This window comes from Gadus macrocephalus, chromosome 7 (assembly GCF_031168955.1).
Source record: "Gadus macrocephalus chromosome 7, ASM3116895v1".
Classification (NCBI taxonomy): domain Eukaryota; kingdom Metazoa; phylum Chordata; class Actinopteri; order Gadiformes; family Gadidae; genus Gadus; species Gadus macrocephalus.
Window position 1 is genome coordinate 6023127 of NC_082388.1, and position 16518 is coordinate 6039644.

Sequence of the window (16518 nt, forward strand, 5' to 3'; positions counted from 1 at the left end):
TATCCATGTTTCAAGGACGATGGACATGTAAGTCATTATTGACTGTGCATGATTAAAACCATGGTATCACACACAATGTTTAAAAAACCAATTTCCTCTTAAATGATATATTCAAATATCTGAATTGGTGTATTTATATATTCCATAGGTGATGGAGGAGCTTCAACGCATTCTGGATAAGGATAATACCAACTTCATCGATGAACTGAAAGGAAGATGGCATGACTTCTGCCAGAAGGTGCAGTTTTTTGGTGTATGGAAAAAGGCGTTGAAACCCCCAATGGGAATGGACAAAGGTAGGAATGCTGTTTTGGTGTTATTAATGATTAGGGTTTAAGGTGGACCTACAGGCATGTTAATTGTCAATTACATGAGCTAGTGTTTTGTCCTTTTTCAACTATGACCCATTAATGGCTGAATGTTTTTTATTTTTTCAGCAGTGTGTGTTGTATACCTTTTGATCAGATTTGACCTTGTGCACTTTGTCCAAGTGTTTAAGTAATGAATATTTTCCTGTACAGCTGAACAGGCTCTTGAGATCCTACGTGTGCTGCCATCACTGTTCCCCTCCACGTCTGCTCCTCCAAAGAGGGTACGAAATGCGAGTGAGGCTCTGGTGCATGTCCTCGAGGTGAGCTATCTGAAATGTTGCAGGATCATTTTGACTGCAGTATCGGAATTTTTTTTAACTTAAGGTGCTGCCTCTGAAGACTCCCAATGTATTTCCTATTCCATACTGTATGTTCTAAGCCTTCAAAGACACCAGAAAACATTTGGTTTTAGAAAGAGGATTTTCAATGGGTAGATGTCTTGGCTATGTCACAGTACAAAAATGGGTGCATTACATGGTAGCAGGTTTTATCACCAATGATAACCAAGCAAGACTAGCCTAGCCTTGGTTTTTAGTTATTTTGGAAGACTAGACGTGTATAAACAATAAATGCATTGGGATAGTCTCAGTACTGTAACTTGTCAGAATTTTACTTTGTAAAGTTATGTGTTTGGAAACGACCTTCTAGCCTAGGTTGTTCCGAATGACCAAAATGCATTATCCTGACAGAAGGATGTATGTGTTACAGGAAACGGAAGACCCCAATTCATACCTGAAAAAACGGCCTCTCTCCTGCCCAGTCCTGATTGTCAGTCCGTCCAACTGCCTCCTAGCGGTAGGAGATCTGGGAATAACCACCTTTCCAAAAGACAAGCTTACCGAGAGTGCTTTATACCTAATGGCTTACTATTATACCCTACACCTGACCTATCCAAAGTGTGTAGCCACTCTGCTTTCGGTCATCCAGACGGAGGTCCTCTTAGACAAAATCCATGAGAGAGATCTCACATCGTCTTACAAGAAGAGCATAGCTGAGTGGGAAGCTTTTATTGGCCAATAAAACCACTGGTCAGATATGTGGTGTACAGGATAGCAGGGTTTCCCCCAGCACTATCTTGTTAAGGCGGCCGCCTTAACAAGACTAGGGCCCCGCCTTGACTACCAATGTATTGAAAAAAAAAAGTAAAAAAAAAAAAAAATGGCATTCGTAATACTCAGGTAATACTGTTTACAACATTAGTCGTGCCAATAAAGTTTTTTGAGTGTAATTGAGACGGGGACATCTGGTGGTTGAATATATTGTTGCATAGTCTATCATAGTCACCTGTCAATCTACCGCCAGTGACGTGCGGTGAGGTCAGTGAGTGGGTAGGCACTGAGTTCTGAAAGCCAGATTTCTCTAAACCTATATATTAAAACAACAAACAGGCACGCACGGCCGATTTCAAATAAGTTCCTCCCTTTCTCACACACACACACAGACGGGACGTATATGAAATGTCACGACGGTGACTTCAGGTTTGCCCGTAGCCTACTGTAGTTTGGACTAAATGATTAAACATCGCATCCATCGACTTAACGGACCCCTCCCTCACACCGAGGGCCGAAAAAACGTAAGGCAACAAGTCAAACCTTTGCCGATTCAAACTACCGGTACTACTTCTATTCAACTTAAAAAATAAAAGACAGCATTCATCATTATGTAGGACTACAGCATAACTGATGGCAACTCCACTCCATAAACTTTATCTTAATAGATAAAGTACCAGTAGCATATGCCCCATGGACCTGTCCAGCATCAGAATGTAACCATTTATCCACATTGCAGAGCTTAGGTTTGTCCGTCAGTAACAATGAAAACACAACTGCTCAATTGAATATAAAATGCAGAATGGATTGCACTCGGTATCAATTCATCCAACTTTATTATTAAATAAACCCCAAAAAAGTTTCTGACTCACCAATCTGACTCCCTGGCTGTAGAAATAAGCAATACGATAGTAATCCAGTGACCTCCAGTCTGAAATATCTGCGGGCACGGACACGGCAGCTGCAATGTTGACTTAAAAATCTGCGGCGGTAACGCAACGTGAATGAGCATAGCCAACGTAATGACGTTGGCCTAAGCTGCGTAAATGTCTAGTAATATCTCGATTTTAATTGGTCCATGAATGATATGTAACGTAAAGGCTTATGTGGCATACCATTTACGTAAAAAAGGCACAAAGAATTATGCTTATTTGCGTACATTTGAAATCATACAGAATCAGGTGCGCATGCTCACCTGATTGCCGTCCACAATGAATAGGTGGTTAATTTGAACGGAATCCGACATCACAAACTGTCATCTTCCACAAACTGTCAATCAACCATCAGCTTGATTTTTCTTAAAAACCGGCTTAAAGCAACAAGGTAAGATCATTATTAACCTTAACTCTCATAAATTCAAGAATACTCTTAAATTCAAGAATAAACTTAACTTTACGTTCGAATTTAAAAAAAGTTGAAAACATAGGCTACAGTTATTGAAACCGTACCTGTGCACATGGTTTTATCTTGCAATAGGCCAATATAGCCTAGCTCAATGGATGGCAAAAGACAGCCCAAAATTTTGGGCTTCTTTATGCAAAGAAGCAGGCCAACTTCGCCGTCGTCGGCACCACCTCCTCCGCCTCCCCCCCCACCCCCGGATCCACAGCAATCCTCTAAACACAGAGTTAGTGGATGGAACACGGAGTGGGCTATGGACCAAAAATACGCCAGTTGGCTGTATCATACCGAACACGGTGAGTTTTATTTATTTATTATTAATTAATTAATATTTTGATTATAACATTGTAGGGCTTATTAAATCACGAGTCAATGCGTCATTCCTAGGGATGTTCTGCAGAATATGTAGATCTAACCGTCAATCAGCAACACGCGGCCCTACTCAAAGGCCATTCATAGAAATCCCATGCACGAACTATAGACGTGATGCCTTGGATCAGCACATGACGTCCAAGAACCACTCTGCATGTGTGGCCATCACAGCCAAAACCAGCAAAAGTAAGTGTTTCTAAATGATAAATGAATTAACAAACTAAGAATATTTTATTTCTTTTATAATAATAATAATTATTATTATTAATAATTTATTATACAACTTATTGAATATTTCTTAATTAGGTCTGTCAATCAGTGAGGCATTTCAACCGATTGTCAACATGGAGCATGAGGCCATAATTGGTGGTTTTAAATGCCTTTACTGGCTTGTCAAGCACGAGATTGCACACCACACCAACTACCCTGCATTGCTTGATCTGGCAGACCTTCTAGGTTGCGAATATTTTTCCAAATTGAGGGTAAGATTTTTCATTATGAATGTATTATGATTGATGAATGAGTATGAATGTAGTTATGACATACTTTTGGTAAAATTAACTGTTAAGGCACAATTTTTTTTCTTCTAGATTGATCAAAGAACAAACTACAGGTCCCACAAAATTGTGGACGACATGCTGTAGATTTTGGCCGAAGTGGTGGACAAGCCCATTTCAGCAGCAATCAAAACCTCAAAGGCTGTAGGCCTGGAAATAGATGAGTCTTAAAACAACTTAAAACAACTGGACATTCATGTCAGGTAGAGTAGTTGTCACCTCTTAAGCGCCTTGTGATGTCCTCTCTGTGTAATAAAAACAGGATCAAATTTAATGATGTTATACACATTTCAGGTATACTGACAAAGAAGGGCAGCTCTTCTGCCAGTTCCTGGATCTGGTATCCATACCAGATGGCATGGCAAGAACCATTGCCGAGGCAGTGAAGGAGGTCATTATAGAAAAGGGAATTCCTCAGGATCGGATTTATGGCCTTGGCACGGACGGAGCAGCAGTCATGACCGGTAGAGTGAATGAATGAAGAAAATTTACTTTGAATTTAATGTTGACTATAATGAACAAGTTTGCCTTAATCTATAACTTTTAATGTTTTTAATTTAGGAAAACATAATGGCACAGCCAAATTACTGGCCGACACCTGGCCAGGATTAGTGACAGTGCATTGTGCTGCTCATCGCCTCGCCCTCGCTTGCAAGGATGCTGCAGATGGAGTGCCCTACATGAAGACCTTCAGAAAGCACCTGCAAGATCTTCATCTTTATTTTAGGAATAGTGCAAACCGCACTAGTGCCCTCAAAGCAGCTGCCAGTGTTCTCCAAGTAGCCGCCCTCAAAGTGACAGTAAGAGAAACAACTTAACATCGAGTTCCTTATAGCAATATGCATTTAAATGATTCTCCCATTAATCACCTCACATTGCCATCCCCAGGAGGTTAAGGACACTAGGTGGCTGTCTCAAGAAAAGGCCATTTCCAATCTGCAACGGAATCTGCCTGCAGTGCTTGCAACACTTGCGGAGGAGGCAGATCTAAAGAAGGACCCGGTGGCAAGAGGGTTATACACATACTGTGCAACGTACAGATTTGTTGCAGCTGTACATCTCCAGGCTGACATCCTGCCCCACCTGGCCCGGCTCTCCAAATTATTCCAAAAAGAAAATGTGAACTTCATGGCAATTAAGAACCATGTAAGTTGTCATGTTTTTTCAACTGATGTTTATTTCAATTTCTTAATAATTGCATGTTAGTCATTAAAAATAAAATTATGTTTGATTTGCATGTGTTTTTAGGTTCCTGTCACAATTGAGACACTGAGGCAAATAAAGGCAGCAGGTGACAAGCAACCTGAGGGCTCCTTTTTGGCTCAGGTCAATGAAAAGGTCAACAACCTTAACATTGACGCAGAGGAAGAGAGGGTGAGACGTGACAGAGGTCAGCCCACATCCACCGGGAGGTTTTGGACAAAGTTTCAGAACGAGGTAAGCTCAACGATGAATATATAGAATATCTTTTGAAATATATCTATCATTAATGATTATTTTCTCACGTCCACTGTTTAATAGGTCATGGACCCCTACATCGACCGTCTCGTGGAACACCTGGAGCTGAGGTTCCAGCAAGTGAGCATTCTGGGTGCCTTCAACGCTCTGGGACCACCAGGTCCACAAGCTGACGAGGGTCAGGCCATCTCGGACCTTAAGATGTTGGCGAAGCAGTTTCAGGTCATTCAAGAGACGCCACTGCTCCATGAGTGGCAAAGCTTCAAAGTGCTTGTGACTACTGGAATATTAAAAGTGAGTATTTAAAACCTATTAAGTTGTTTGTATATGTTAATGCATATCAGTCAGACATTGACCAATTGTTTTCATCCATCAGGACAAATCCCAACTGGAAATAATGAAGGCAATGACATCTCAGTATGATGAGCTACATCAGCTGTATCCAAACCTGTCCCTCCTGTCAGCGATCGCGCTCACGATACCAGTGGCAAGTGTCAATTGTGAGCGAGATTTTTCTGCCATGAATAGGGTAAGCCCATCATCTTCTCACTATCTTAGTTCAAATTTTAAAATATTAAATATACAACATTGACTTCATTCACTCTATGTGTAGATAAAGACAGACCTGCGAAACAGGCTGCAGGGCAAGAGTCTTACAGCCTGCATGAAGATCAGCATCAATGGCCCACCAGTGTCTAAGTTCAATTACAGCAGGGCGCTGGAACTGTTCTTTGCACAGCCACGCAGAATTGCATGCAATGATGCCTCTTGTCAGCTGTGCCGCAAATAAGATCCAAAAAAGGAACTGTAAATAGTTGAATTTGCATACAAAAGTTAAGTGTATTGTCCATTATTTGTATTTAATTTGCAGACATTATTTTTTAGTGTCTGCATGTTTGCACAACATTTGTACCTACTGTTGTTTATTTATATGGAAATAAACTGGCATCTTTGAGCAAAATACCCCCAAAATTTTTCCAAATTTTTTTGCCAACACCACCGACTGCTTACCACCTTGATTGAGACATTTACTGGGGGAAACACTGGGATAGCACTTCCTCTCTCCCGCCAAGGTTGCCACAGTCCATGTTCATTGCATGTTTTCATGTTGGAGTAGCGTAAATACTGTGAGCCAAATTGTTGAAGAAATGAAGCTGATTCCCTTTTATGTTCAATTAAAAAAATGTGGTTAAATGCAGGACTAGTTTTCATTTATTCTGTTTTATAATAAATAATTAATGTCTTGAATCTAGTAGGTGAATGTCTTGAATCTAGAACGGTATTACTTTTGTAGAGCTTAAAATAAGGTAAATACACTTGATGACAGGATGGTAAATTACTTTTTATGATGGCAAAAGAGTCAGGAAGGCTAACTTCAAGACATTTTGTCTCAAAAGCCATTTTCTAATCTTATTTCAAGTGACTGTTGGACTTAAATCTAAAACAGTGTAACAATTATTTAACAAAAATGTTTAAATACACTTGAAACAAGCAGGATGACAAAAAAAAGATACTGCTTTTTAGAGGAAAATACTATTTTTGAGCATGACAAGCTTATTATGAGACACACAACATCACAATACTAGTAAAATATAGCTAAAAATTAGTTTTCCCAGCTAATTTCAAGATCACTCTTATTTTGTATCTTGTCTTACCCTCTGACGCACTGGACCTGTGCTCCCGGTTCCTGGAGTTCTTCCACAACAAAGTGGAGACCATTCACAACCACCTCCTCCAACACTCTCCGTCACTGTCTCACACTGACCTTCATCTTGGTGCCGACACCCTGCAGTGCGGTCTCTCCGCCTTTGCAACACTGGACGCTAACCAGGTGCACGACTTAGTGTCCCGAGCCAAGTCCTCCTCCTGCAAGCTGGACCCCATGCCCACCTTCCTGGTGAAAACCTGCCTACCTGTTATCTGCCCCTTCATAACTGACATCAACTGCTCGCTTGGTTCTGGTGTGGTGCCCGCAGGCTTCAAAACTGCAGCTGCAACTGTCATTCCCACCCTAAAAAAGACCGGTCTGGACCCCGACGACCCCAACAACTACCGCCCGATCTCCAACCTTCCTTTCCTAAGTAAAATCCTGGAAAGAGCAGTGGCTTCCCAGCTCCAACACCACATGGCCCACCATGAGCTCTTTGAACCCCTTCAGTCTGGCTTCAGAATTCACCATAGCACCGAAACTGCCCTCATTAAAATCACTAACGACCTCCTCACTGCCGCCGACAATGGCCTCATCTCCGTTCTTATCCTCCTCGATCTCTCAGCAGCCTCTGACACAGTATCCCATTCCATCATCCTCACCCGTCTTGCTGAGCTCATTGGTCTCAGTGGCTCAGCCCTTTCCTGGTTTCAGTCCTACCTCGCCAACCGCCAACAATACGTCACCTTGGACGATGCCGCCTCCATCACGGCACCAGTCAACCATGGTGTTCCCCAGGGATCCGTGCTTGGCCCTTTACTATTCACCATTTACATGCTCCCCCTTGGTCAAATCATCCGTCATCATGGTCTCAGTTTCCACTGCTATGCTGATGATACCCAACTATACATCAGCACCAAACCCTCAACTCAGTTTCCACCGGCCCCAATCATCAACTGCCTGCAACTGGTTACCTGTTAAGTCCCGGATCAAGTTTAAAATCCTCCTACTCACCTACAAGTCCCTGCATGCTCTGGCCCCCCGTCTACCTCTCTGACCTCCTCCATCCCTACACCCCCCTGCGGTCCCTCAGGTCCTCTGCTAAGGACCAGCTGGAAACCCCCCGCACCAGACTCAAGACCTTTGGGGACAGGGCCTTCTGCGCCTCTGCCCACACTCTGTGGAATCTGCTCCCCCTCCATATCCGCTGTGCCACTTCAGTGGAGTCCTTCAAAAAGCTCCTGAAGGCACACCTCTTCTTAGAGGCCTATGGCCTTTAACCTGCCCCCCCCCCCCCCCCCCCCCCCCGTGTACACCTCTTGTAAAGCGACCTTGGGTACCTTGAAAGGCGCTATATAAATTTAATTTATTATTATTATTATTATTATTGTTAGGCTTCAATATAATGTCTTATTTCAAGAAATCTTACTAAGACAATTTTCACTTGTTCCATTGGCAGATATTTAAAAAAAAAAAAGCAAAAATATCTTGCATTAATATTTTTTTGCTTATTTTAGGAGTGGCCTTTTTTGCTGTGTGTGTGTGTGTGTGTGTGTGTGTGTGTGTGCGCGCGCATGTTTGTGCCACCTTGCCTTAGCTCCTTTCTGAACAGCGGCCTGTAAAGGGTGTAACAAGATAAGGAAGAAACGAGGAGAATCCATGTCAACACAATATGCTGTTGTGTATAAAACTCAATTACAACAAGTAAGAATTCAGAGTTTACCTAATTCATTATTTAAATTATGATATTTTTACTGTAATGTATCGTTGCAACAGTATTTATATTTACTGTTAAATTGCATCCTTTTGTGGGACTACTGCATGTTTCTAAAACCCGCCCCTTAAATCGTTTAAATCAAAATACCTGTGTGTAGAGGGTGTTGCAAGATAAGAAGAAAGAAACACAAGAAGAATCCAACCCAACAAGATGACTCATTGAAGAGAAATGAATGTAGAAAATAACCCTGTCTATTAGAGAATCACACAACAGTACAAACATGCTTACCCTTACTCTGAGTATTTCGAGGACACTGTACACACTGCTATTCTGAAAAGTGAAATAATCCATTGAAGAGATTCTACTGATTTATACGTTCACGCTGAAGCAAATCAAGTGTTCATGTAAACAAGAGGCTAAACTGTCTTAAGAGGATGGAGGAGAATTCTACAAGTATGAAATCAGCAAAAACAGAAAATAGAATGCATATTCACTTCATGTGTTTCTATTCATTATGTTTATCAGTCTCTTTATTGATAACATGATATCTACGTTTCTCTGGGTTCTGCTGTAAAGAAGGAGCTGCATCAGTGACTTAGTGTCTCTACGCGCTGTTTGAACTGTCAAGCTTATCTCTGTTTTTATGTCTGAGCTGGTAGATATCAAATCTCTCTGCCTAGCATTCATATTTTAATGAAGTTATTATTCCTCATGAAATAGTGAAGTCATGGAACAGCAGCCACTAGCAGGGTTGTCTGAGAAGATTGGTTCACAACATTATTTCCTTGGATGAGTCAGAGGGTTTTGTGTAACTAACTATCTCTCTGAGAACCGCCTTGCACTGGCTTTACCCAGTTAGAAGGTGTTTTGCGGTCTGTGAGAGCATTTCATTTTTCTTTGTGTTGGATTCCAACAGATTTCTCCTGAATCTGCATAGCGTGAGACTTTGTGGTGACTGGATGTTCTGTGTTTGGTGGAGTGCAGCAGGCAGCACAGATGGTGACAGGGTAACCTGCACTCAACCCTCATGTGTGCACATTTTAATTGACATAAACACACCCCTGTGCTGACAGCCTTCCCTGCCTTCTTCGCAGCCTTTGGCTTCAATCCAGATTTTAGAAAGGCGTGTGTCCTACAGTGGTTTGGCTTTTTAAAACTAGAGCAAATCAGAATGCAGGACATTCTCTCAATATGTTGGAGCCGGGTCAAGGGTTAGAAATGCTGTGCAGTCCCACCTCAAGCAGGACACCTTTGCACTGATGTCATGGAACAGCAGCCAATAGGAGGTTCGTCTTAGAGGAGGAGAAACTGGGAGGTTAACTTGTCCAACTGGTTGGTTCACAACATAATTTCCTTGTAACCGAGTTGGATGGTTTGGTGTGGCTCACTGCATAACAGCAGGGAGAAGACTCAGGTACTGTTCTCCACTCTGATCCGTGAGTCATCATAAATATCTATAACTTATTTATCATATTAATAGGTTGATGGTTAGTTTTCTGAAAAATAAATGGTTTTAAACGTTAGTAGGCTAAATATATGGTTGCATTGCTATTTGTCAAAATTGATATTTGTCCAAAGTGACTGACAGTGAATTCAGATACAGGTCTTTAAGGAGCAGGTAGGTGTTGGAAATTGCAGAGGCAGGTCATTAAAGGTCCCATGGCATGCTACGTTATAGACTGTACAGCTCCTAATACAGTACTTGAAGACGTTCAAGAAATTCAGCCTTGGTGCAGAATTACAGTCAGTACAAGCCAGTCCCACAATGAGCTTTCCACAAAAGTGCTGTTTTTTAGAGGCGGGTCAAGGTGGAGAGTGGGGTTGTGGCCCTGAGCAGCTTGCTGTCACGGTACCATGCGCTCGTGTTTACAGTGGATGTATCGCAATGGCGAGGCGCGCACAACTTTTGGCCGTGTTCTGTAAATATATGACAACACTCAAATTTAAATAATATATAATACATAGATATCTATATAATGTAATATATATTCTCACGTCCAATAGCTGTGTGCGCCTCCAGACGATATTATGAATCTCAAATGACTGCGTCGGTGGTTCTTCCCCTTTCACATTAATCTGAAGTAGTCTGAACCGCGACATGGAGGAGAAAAGGATTGTTGCCCATGATGTTGACCTCGATTGTCTCCCGCTGGAGCCCCGCTGCCCGCTACTAAGGCACCACCGCCTCGGCAGTGAGCGGTGGGCAGCGCCGAGGCACAACCACCCCGCGGCGGCGGTGCCTCAGCAGCAGGCAGCGGGGCTCCGGTGGAAGACAATCGCGGGCAACAATCCCTTTCTCCTCCATGTCTCAGTTCACGTACTTCGGGGAGTTAAAGCCAAAGTTCCTTTCCCCCCAATTCCTTCTCAACCATGGCTGAGATATCCCCAACTGTACGGTGACCAGACGTCCTCTTTTTCCCGGACATGTCCTCTTTTCGAGACCTAAAAAATGCGTCCGGCAGGGATTCCAAAAACGTCCGGTATTTTGCCTCGTCGCAAAAAAAAAATATATATATTATTGTTATTATTATTATTATTTATTTTTTTGCCTCGTCGCATATTTGTGTTTCTGGGTCTTTCACATAACCTACTAGTTATTACCATTGTATATGTCTATGGTTATTACGGCCTTCCAAGTTCTGGAAATGGTTTACGTTCCACCTTCTTGCGCGAGCTGACTGTAGAGAGTCTGTCATTGGGCGACCGATCTCAGGGTTGCCAGAGCCACGATAATTATCCTCCAAATACGACAATTTTGAGCCTTTGGTACGTTACTTTGCCATTTCCAATCTGGCAACATTGAGCACCTTGCCGCTTCCACTCTGTTTACAACAGCACATTACATCTGCAGCCATGCCTAAACGTAAATGTAAGTTCACGGACGAACTAAAGAAAAAATACCCATGTTTTCGCCTCGGCCGTGATGCTTCGGAAGCTGAGTGCATGACATGCAGAGCAGGCACTTTCGTGTCAGTGGCAAATAAAGGTGGCAGCGATTTGGAAGCTCACGTGCACTCTACAAAACACAAAACTGCAGCAAGAGGAGAGAGCTCATCGAGTAAAGTGACCGACTTTTTTGTGAGTAAAACCGACACTTCTGTTACGGCTGCAGAGGGTACCCTTGCTTTTCACACTATAAAGCATCACAACAGCTACGATTTTCCCAGATTCGGTGACAGCTCAAAAAATCTACACTACACTACACCCCCCCCCCCCCCCCCCCCCCCCCCCCCGCGACGAAGTGTCCTCTTTTTTACAAACTCAAATCTGGTCACCCTACCCAACTGCAGTCTCGTTGTGGAATTACCAGAGACATCAGAGAACCCGATGTGTTATGTGCAATAACACCAACAGCAGAAAGGTTATCCAAATAACACTGAAGTGTACAATACTTGCGTTACATTGTGTGTATTCACACACATACACGCGTGGTTCTTGCCCGGTCGTAGCTCATTGGCCGGCCAAATTCTCTTGGCGGGCAAAGTAGAGAAAGGGGAGGTAACATGTCCCACCATTTCTAGCTACTTGGGGACCATAGGCAGGCTAGGGGAACTCTATATTAATGTTAGTGAAATTGTCATGCCATGGGACCTTTAAGGAGCGGGTAGGGGTTAGACATTACAGACACAGGTCTTTAAGGAGCAGGTAGGGATTGGAAAGTACAGAGAAGGGCCATTAAGGAGCAGGTAGGGGTTAGACAGTGCAGATCATTAAGGAGCAGGTAGGGGTTAGGGGCATATCTGCTCTATAGGATACTACAGGTAAGACTCTGGGCATTGGGGATCGAACCAAGAACCTTTCAGCTTGGATTCAAGCAGTTACTGTAACAGTTCACAATAATTATTAAATTTGTTTTCTTATTTAGGATTTGTCCGAAATCAAGGTGTCTTTGGGGAACTTTAAAGGTACTTGGGATATAATGTAGATGTATGTACGATATCCGCGTGGTGAGCTTGATCTTGATCAGACACACAATGTCTATGAATCTGCATCCAGGAAAGACCAACCAGCCATGTCCCAGTTCACGAATGAATAGATGCAGAAAATGTGCAACAGCGCCCCCTAGGGTCACTTTTTTCGGTGGGTTGCAGTATTCTGTGTAACACCCGCTCGCTCTCCTTGCTTGACTGATAGCTCTTCCTCGGGTCCCTGGAAGTTAACACTGAATATCATACATTGAATTTTGCAGCTGAATTTGGCATGTTGATTTGGGGACGTTGAAAATATTTAAGTTGAATTATTTAACGTTGATTATTTGATTTTGAATTTTTTGACATTGAAAATAAAGCTCTAAAAGATTTATTGACAATTTTAAGGGTTAAATTCAGAGGCAAAAAATCCAGATACGTGATTTCAATGCATTAATATTCAGTGCTTAGAATTCAATGGCTTTTTTTTTTCGAAATCCGATGGCACGCATTTACTTAGTATTTTCAAAACACATCTCAGTAGTAATGTTTTTGGCGGCCTGTTTTAATTTTAGTTTTAGTCTAGTCTTTGTGTCAAGCTGTCATTTTAGTTTTCATTAGTTTCAGTCATGTTCATGCTCTTTTCAGTCTAGTCAAGTTTCAGTCCACTAAAAGTCTGAGCATATTCGTCTTATTTTAATCAGAATTATCCATGACTATTTTAGTCACTGTTTTGTAATTCAATTCTATTTAACTCATTCAATATAGTATAAGGACCTTATAGTATTGACAAAAACAACATTTAATTTTTGCCAAACCAATTTCACAATTCAAACAAGGTAATGTTATTATATTATTGTTACCTTATAGACTCAAGAACACATCCATTCCAGACACGGAAGACACTCTGATAAGAATTTACAACGTATTTATTTTACCAACCAAACATGTTCCGTCCACATTAGGATGGCGAATTTGACACCGAAAACAATGCTTTTTAAAAATGATTGCTGAGGTGAATTAATATGAAAATGCTGGGTTCGCGTTGTAGTGTGGTCAGGGTAGACGGAGGCTTTCAGATGGCCATGACACTGCCATGATGCTGCCACAAGCTTGTGCTCGAGATCGAGATGCTCTTCCAAATAAAAATGGCGGGTGAAATGGAAATGATGATTTCTCCGTGCAATGTGCCTTGTATCAGTTACAAGGTACAACTCGACATACTATCTCATACATAATCGTATCTCCAACGCCGAAGGCGAGCGTTTTACTTGCTGTGCTTAAGCGATAGGAGAAAACCGCAAAGACGCCGATTCAAACTGTACTTTGAGCGGCGTTTAAAAAAAAAAAAAACTCATCTTTTTACTTTTGGTTTGAACCATATTTTTTCTTGTGAGTGAAAATGATTAATCAGCTGATCGCGCGCCTGTAATCTAAACAGAGAGGCGTGGCGGGAGTTGCGTAACCATGATAACTGTTTATCAAAATCATTTCGTGGATGCAAAACATTCCGAAAACGATAGTGTGGACAGAGATAATTTCACTGCGACTGTGCGTTTTTAGATTTACCCGGATTAGTATGGACAGGGCCTTAAATTTTCATGAATGCTACCACCACAGCTGCATCTTCTGAATTTAAATAATGCTGTGACGAGCGAGGATTCAGGAAGCAACATAATCTGATACAGCCCCAGAAATAAATAAAATAAACCATTTTACTCGACTAGTTTTGGTCAACGAAAATGAAACATTTTAGCAGGGATGTATTTTGTAAAACACATTTAGTCTTGTTTTATTCGTCAACAATATTGCATTATTTATTTAATTATAGTTATTGTCACATGACCAGCATTTACATTGCGTCTCGTCTCGTTTCCTCACGTGATAAAGTTGACGACGATATTTACCGTATTTTCCGCACTATAAGGCGCACCGGAGTATAAGCCGCAGCAGCTAAATTGAATGATGTTTGCATATATAAGCCGCACTGGAGCCCGCCGCTTAAAAATCCATAGATTTAGGAGGTCCCCTAGTGGCCGTTAGCTATAAAATTCAAAGATTAGCCGCACCGTTATATAAGCTGCAGAATCGCAAAATGGGAAAAAAGGCGCGTCTTATAGTCCGAAAATTACGGTAGTCATAATTTTCGTTGACAAAAGCAACACTACTCTAGCCTGGCTCCGCCCGCCTAAGTACTTCCGCTCAATTTGAATTTCCCTTCAGTACTAGTTCTGGATCTGCGGTATGTTAGTGGGTTTTCTCTGTCAAAATTTTCGGGGCCTGCCCTTTATTCCGACGCCTCATTGTTCCGACGTCTCAATGGTCCGAAATATTTCTCATTAGATCGACATGCCACCATGCCGACGGTTCAATGTTCCGAAAACGGAACCCATTGGTCCGATGGTCCGTTTGTCCGACTTTTCAAAAAGGAGGCGCATTAGGCAGACGGTTCAATCTGCCGAATAGGCCTACATATAGGCTGTGTCCCAATTCATAGGACGCATCCTTCGTAGACCGCGTCCTTCGAAGGATGCGGCCTTCGTAGGCCGCGAAGGACACTCCGAAGGCCGAAGAAATGGGACGGTCTAGCATACGGAGCATTTCCGGTTTAAGTAAAAAAGCGTTACCGCCCTTTACCTTCCGTGACCACGTGCTGCTGCTGTCACCTAGCAACCCTGACAGTTGACCTGACCTGTTAGCAAACAGAAGTTATACCGGACAGCGCGAAAAAAAGAACAAAGAAACCAAATAAACCAACAAAGAAACCAACAAAAATGATTATTGATCATTATGTTTTTGTATATAGTAGTTTTATAATAATTGTTATAAATAGTCAGATGAATGTTTTTTGTTGTAAATAGTTGTATTGTTGTATATATGTTTTATAAGTTATATACGAATACAATAGTTAATACAAAAAAGTTAGTTAGGGTTTTAATAAATAGTTAATCAAAAAAGTTAGTTAAATAGTTAGTTAATAAATAGTTAGTTAAATAAGTTAGTTTCAATAAATATGTAAAGAATAATAAACAATGTGTTAAATATAACAGAACATAAGTTATTTGTCCACCAAACGCTCCAAAATTGAGAAAAACCTATCCATTCTTTCCCTGCTCTCCTGGGCTCTTCTCTCCTCTGCCTCCCTTTGTAGCCTCATGTCCTCTTTTAATAACTGGAACATGTCTTCCTCTCTGTCCCTCTTTCTGGACCTTGGCCCTCACTGTCTTTCCTCCTCCCGATCCTTGTCCTCCATCTCCTGATCCACCACTGCTGTACTTGCTGTACTTGGCCCTGGTGTGTTCTCAGGGATGGAGGCAATTAGGACAGGGGGGTTGGTGGAATGCCTCTGTCCCAATACCTTATCCATGGGGACAAACCAGGGCCAAGTGGCAGCAGTGGGTTTCCCACCTACCCCCTCTCCTGACCCTGGATACAATCATGGCAGTTAACAACAACAGCAGTATCAAAACAAATTTCAGCAAAAGTGTTTATGAACTTGCATGGTTAAAACAAATAATGTATATTTAAAATGACATGTACATACTTTATATTTTCTTTTTAAATTGTCCCATTTTTTCTTTGCCTGCAGGGAGTCACCTTCCCCTGCAGGCCTATTTTCTCCAGAATTGTCCTAAACACAGAGAGATTAATCAGAGAAAACAATAGACACATTTTTCAATCATGTTAATAGCCCATGTTAACAATAGGCCATTTATAATATATACATTTGACCATCTTGTGAAGGTGACATTTAAATTAGCCCTCATCCTATATGAAGCCCATAATAATAAGACCCTTTTTCTTTGTGTGTTTTTCTAGTGCTGTCTAGTACTGATGCGAGCTGTGACATTTAGTAAACGACATCGTAGTAAACGATTTCTGGGGATGTTGTATCTGTCCTGCTGTTTAATGAGGGCTAATTTAACTAACCTTTACAAGATGGTCAAATGTAGATATATAAATGGCCTATAATAATTTTTAGCAACTAACTTACGATATAAATAAACAATTGTTTCCTTGCCCCCAAGCCACACTTG